Genomic DNA, 6,184 nt, shown 5'->3' with positions numbered 1-6,184 from the left:
TTATTATTTTATTCTAAAACCTGATGTATTATCTGATGTATTATCTTGATAGAGATAGTAATTATATCATATTTTTAATAGTTAATATTATATAATATATTTATTTTAAACCCACATCAAGTAAGTTGAAAATATATGAAAAAGGGGTATAATAGTGGGTCTTAAAACCCATCATTTATTTTGATAAAGATAAGGAAGATTACATTAATTTTTTAGATTCTCTTAATATATAAAAATATATATATTTTTTATTTTGATATTGTTTAAAAAAATTAAAACCCATCATATATTTCCATAAAGAATAATTTTTTAATATTCTTAAAAAAAATTATATATATTTTTATATATTGATATTTGCTATAGGAAATCTCTAGAAAGTTTTTTTAAATCATTTTCATTTTATAAAAATTATTTATATTGATAATTTTGTTAAAGATGGTTTTTATCAAATCACTTCTTATTTTGGTGAATGATGAATGAATAATTCCACGATAATTCTGGTGAATGATTGATTGATAATTAATCATTTGTTGGAATAATTTGAAATAAACCCCAAAATCAAACTTCCAATTACTATAACGCCCTTCGAATCCTTTGAAAAGGATTTAAAATTTCTTTAAGAAATACATTAAGAAAAAACAATAAATACATTTGGCAACAACCAAACATGAAAATCAATTTGGAAACCGTAATTTTCAGAGAAATGATTTACCTAAAAGCTCACTGTAACATAACATTTGGGCCTCCCCGAACTAATAATCCGACTTCAGATTATTCAGCCATGGGTAGCATCGAATAATGATAACTGGACTACATATTGTCGCGATCGCGAACACATTCCGGAGGCATTTGCTTGTTTCTGGGCGTCTCAGTGCAGTAATTGTAGTGGTGTAGTGCTTCCTCACCCATTTCAAGTACCGCCATTGGCGCCCACATCCAGTTCTCTGAACTCCTCCTGATCCCACCACTGTCGCCCCTACGTAGCACACACCGATTATGGAGTAGAAGCCTCACAGGCATCAACATGGAATTCCCTGTAGGAGGCGATGAACGGCGCCTTGGCCCAGTCGGTTTTCTCCAGACCCCCTCGGGTGGCCCAGTCATCAACATTCCACAGGATCGAATAGATCTTCCTCAGCTGGTTAAATGGGTACCTCACGCCCAGATCCTTGCTGTTCTTGAACACCCGGATTGGTACCTCATCTACCAAAAATATGCGCCCCAAAAAAAAACATCACACCAAACCATATTAAACCAAAAGAGGTTCATTGTAAAATTACATGCTACATTTGCATTTGGCTCTGGTTCGATAATAAATAATGGGCTCGGGAATGGGGGCTTACATAATTTGGTACATGTTCCAGAGCACAGCATAGGAATGGTAATCCTTGGTGGGGTCGAACCAGAGGTATATTCGATGTTCTCTCTCACCCTTCCCGCCTGTAAATACATTGGTCTGAAGAATGTAGGGTTCCTCGGACTTGTTCCCCAAGAATTCAAAGTCTATCTCATCATGTTCTGCAGTCTGAGAAGAAAGTTGCCCACACCAAAAGAAATATAGATACATAAACAGGTAGAAGCAGACTTAGACCCCCAAAACCCCCAAGATTATTGTGAATACTTACATAAAAGGCGATGATAGTGCCAGCGAAATCGTCATGAACTAGCTTTATCTTCATACTAAAATGCCCAAATAAATATGTCCCCTTAGACTCGAACCCGACACCTGCCAACCCATATTTCATCCCACATTGTTATTCCCACAGCTCGTAAAAGGATAAAACAACCCAAAAATATGCAAAAACAAATCCAATGTATAATAGCTTACCATACTGTTTGTTGAGGAGAAGCTCGGTTTGTTTGATGTGATCTGAGCCCCAGCGGGCGACATAGTTGTTGTGAAAGGGCACACTCACTGACTTCCTAGGAGTGGCAGCCATGGCAGCAGAATGGAGTAACAGAATGAGAAACAGAACAAGAAACTGTGTCCTCTTCATGGCTTCCAATGACCTTACTGGCGCTCGAAAATGAAGCTGTGCAGAGGAAGGCAAGCCTTATTTCCTAAAGAGGATCCTATGTATCTTCCCATTGAACGCCAAAGCTGCCAAAACACTGCCTTCTAACCAAATAAAATATGGACGGAAAGAGATTACAAATTCAAAATTCAAATTTGAATTCCTTTAGCGCCTTTACTAAATTCAAAATAAAACGGAATTTGGAAAACAGTGGTAGACGAGGAAGCCAACGTAGGTTGCAGGAGGAGACGGGACAGGTCCGACAGTGGTCGTAGATACATTGAATACTGGAGCTTGCCGGAGGTAGGGTGATCGAGTTGCCGAAATATGCATGGATATGTATGGCTTTCATGCATATGGAGCATGCCTTCGGATGCACGAATGTCCTATCACAGGTACTTAGCGCTCATTTATGTTTCTATAGGGTTGGAAATAACTCTAGCCGTCACCCTCATGCTCCACGTGGTATCGAGTGACCATTCACACCTCCAAAAGGTATAACAAATGATAAGATTGATTGACACATTATAAACTTAGAAAGATGGAAATGAATTTAAAAATAAATTGGATTGACCCCTGGCACAAGAAATGGTTGTTTAGATTCTGAAAAGTTAGGAGTCAGAATAATTTTTTAAATTAGAAGACAACATAAGTTTTGGATTTAGCATTATTGGGTATATGGGTCAAACATAATTCCCCACATGATACTCATGTTTTTTCCATCTAGGGATTTTTGTTGGAATATGTAAGGAAACTATCTCATATAGATGTGAATTTTTTCAAAGTGTTAAAGAAGAAAGAGTGTGTATCTCACCCTATTTTCCTAGTGGATTATGCCTTCACTACCCTAAGGGAAGACAAGGGGTTTCTAAAATCCTATAAACCGTTATTTTCACCTTCGACAAAACATGTGAGTAAGGCCATCATTTTGTCATACCCCAAGCATGCAAGTATCATTGTCATTTTTTCATACTTAAAGTCATGGGTAGAAACATTGGGCTTGGTCCAAGAACAACAAAAGAAAACCAAACGATAAAAATTGGAAAATGGGGAGTTTTGAGAGGAAGCGTGGTTAATTATCACGACTAATGGGTTGAATTTGGAGGAAGCTTTTACATGTGCCCTTCTTACCCTGGAGGTGATAAAACCCTATTCCCCCCTTACTACACATTTTACAAGAAAGGAAATCAAAGGTCATATAGAATACAATGCTAGGTTTGTGACCCTACCATAATATTGAAGGATTGTTGTAGTAAATGAAAAACATAAAGAGGTGCATGGAGGGTAATAATGACCTACTTTAAGAAGGAAAATACACCATGTGACATAATCCCATAAGATGTCGAGCTCTCTAAAATAGATGATGAGTTCCATGAAGATGATGACAATGAGGAAAAAATTGTGAGAGCCTTGTTCCCACAAAAAGAACGATTGTACAAGCAAAAGAAGATCTAAAATCCTAGGTAATAACTCAAGGGTAAATGATGACAACATCATATATACAGATGGATTTAAATTGGCTAAGGCCATGGGTTTCAAAGGCATTTGAAAGTTAGGGAAATTTGAGTAGGTCTTCTAAAAGATGTCAAAGGTAGAATAAGGGCCCAAAGGCATAGGGTTAGGCTCTACTCAAAGACTTATATCACTAACAAGGCGGATATCTAATCTACTTCCAACATTCCCAAGAGTAGCCATAGCAATTTGATAAGATAATGATAGAATTAGGTAAGGGGAACATATCTATTGATCCCATGGGCCTAAGAACCTCCATTGTTGTAGGAGAATAGAATTGAGGTCCTTAGGGAAACTATTAGAGCTTGACAATTCCATAACAAATTCTTTACTATCTTCTCATCTGTGACTTCTTATATCCTTTTCTAAGCTTCTTGAAATAATTTGAGCTAATTTCCTTTTACCAACTCCTCCTTCACTATCTTCACATTATCTTGATTCACAGTTTTTCAAAGCATAAGTCTTCTCATCTTTTCCCAATCTTTGTTTCTAAAACTTGACAAAACTCCCTAAAAAATGATAAAATATACACTTAGAAAGGGAAAATGAAACTAATTTAAGTATACCTTTCAGTTTCCTTTCGCAAACTTGAAGAGTTCCATCCTAAACTTCTTCATGAATTTCTTTAATGTTGTCTCCATAAACTATTGTTGAATTCCATTTTCTTGTGAAAATCCTTTGAGCCTGTGTATCTTGAAACTTTTCTAACCTTGGTTGTTCTCCATAAGAAAATCTCTATCTTTCTACTTTTTCCATCATCTCTGATATTTGTTAAACTCCTTTATCTTTGGTACCTACAAATACATGTTCACAAAAATAATTAAAATTAAAACCATGAGACCCTTCAGTCTCTGAAGATGCCTCTAGCATCCTTCTTGTCATTCCATCGTCATTGTCTTCTTCTCCAAGGATTGGTCCTTTCTTTGGTTCACAAGTGGATTCTCTCATCTCATACCAAGCTTATATGAGTGCCTTCTCTCTCTCCACTATATGCATTAACTTCTTAGTAAATAACTCCTTAATAGGCCACTTGACCCATTTCCATACATACAATCCATGTCTCAATTATTCTTTGATTCCTTTCTGTAGAAGCTTCTTCAGGTTGTTGAGTTTTACCTTTATCTCAACCATCTCTTTGTCAAACTCTTCATCACTCATTTTCTTCTCTTTCTTTCCAAATGTTTTAGCATCCTCTTTCTTCTTGTTATGGATCCCTCATGAAATTTTTCTTTAACTGTTTGTACTCATCTTCATTTTCTCTTATGTGATCTTCACCATTCCCACTGTGAGATACAACCAGGCCTTCTCTCATAGCTATACTTTGTTGCTACTACCAATACCTCACCAAGCTTCCTCATGAGCTTATACTTTTGGTACTATTGGTTCTTTCCTCCAGAACCTCTAATCACTCCTTTTCTCTCCTCTAGTTTCTGAATTTTGCTCACGATCTTCTTCTCTTGAGAACTTCTATTATTCCCTTAGTTTCAGTACCCAACTTAAATATGCTTACAACATTCCTTACTACAACGTTTCCTTCCACAAGCTTTACTTTAAGATATTTATTTGCCCTCTTCCTCTTCTATCATAGCTTCTTAGTCATAATTGTTACGATTGTGTTTTTATTTATGTTGTTGCCTACTTCAACACTTCCAAAATAATTGAAAACAAAAATCCATTACCTATTATATGATTTCATTGACCATTGTTGCAGTCTCTCAGTCCTCTTTGCTAACTGCAAATCTATCTTGATCAGTTGTCTTGCTTCTCTACCATCATCTTGTACTTCGCTTCGCTTGTTTCAATCTGCTCCAAAACTTATGATCGAATTCTCCTCTACAATTCATGCTCTATAACTAGCATTCCTATTCCATAGCCTTCGCACTATTATAAGAGCTTTGTATACCTTGGCTTGAATTAGAAATTAAATTCAAATAAGAAGATCACTACTATAAAAAAAATTCTTTAATTCCAAAGAATTCAATCGAGTGGGCTATCCCACTATGATACCACTAATTATGCATGCCTAGAGCCTAAGTCTATATCTGTTCAGATCTAAATTAGACCCTCAAATCCATTCGAGAACCACTGCGACCAAAACTTTGTACCACGTCCCAAGTTATGATGATATCATAATTAAAAATGAACCAAGGGAGGGCTTCCTTTATAAATCTACCCGGCCCAAGCTATGTCAAATTTGGAGTCAAAACTCCCCAAATAACCATTGTATTCGAGCATTCCCTTCATATCAATTTCCAATCATAAATCCCAACCGATGGAAAGATATCGGGTTCTGCAACCCAAATCATGATTGTGGAAAGAACTGCATATATATCTCACAAAATGGGAAGCAGAGTTCATATATTGTACTTAAAGGGAAGAGAGGGATATTACCTCATAAAGGAGTGGAACCACTTTAAACATAAATTAGCACTAATTCCTACAACAGCAACCCATATGATTGTGCCCATGACCATAATGATTAACCTCGAAAGAAGTGGGTCTGAACTTTAACACGTTACCTATGCACATGACGTCCAGACACTTTCCTCATTAGCTAGATGCCATGTCTACCTGATCTTTATCACCCTGACACTCTCAAATAATGCACAAAGGGCTTTCCTTCCGGGAGACGGACTCCAAAAAATCAAAATTATTCC

At 36.5% G+C, this 6,184-nt stretch overlaps 1 pseudogene; it reads right to left on the bottom strand.

Annotated features, from left to right (window-relative positions):
* Positions 1-810: 810 nt before the first annotated feature.
* LOC149182631 (xyloglucan endotransglucosylase protein 2-like) lies at positions 811-1,997 on the bottom strand (annotated as a pseudogene).
* Between the last annotated feature and the right edge of the window lie 4,187 nt (positions 1,998-6,184).

This window comes from Pinus tabuliformis, chromosome 3_2, assembly GCF_031772625.1.
Source record: "Pinus tabuliformis cultivar Carrire ecotype Pingquan chromosome 3_2, CPIR1, whole genome shotgun sequence".
NCBI classification, from domain to species: domain Eukaryota; kingdom Viridiplantae; phylum Streptophyta; class Pinopsida; order Pinales; family Pinaceae; genus Pinus; species Pinus tabuliformis.
This window is presented reverse-complemented; position numbering and strand designations above follow the sequence as displayed.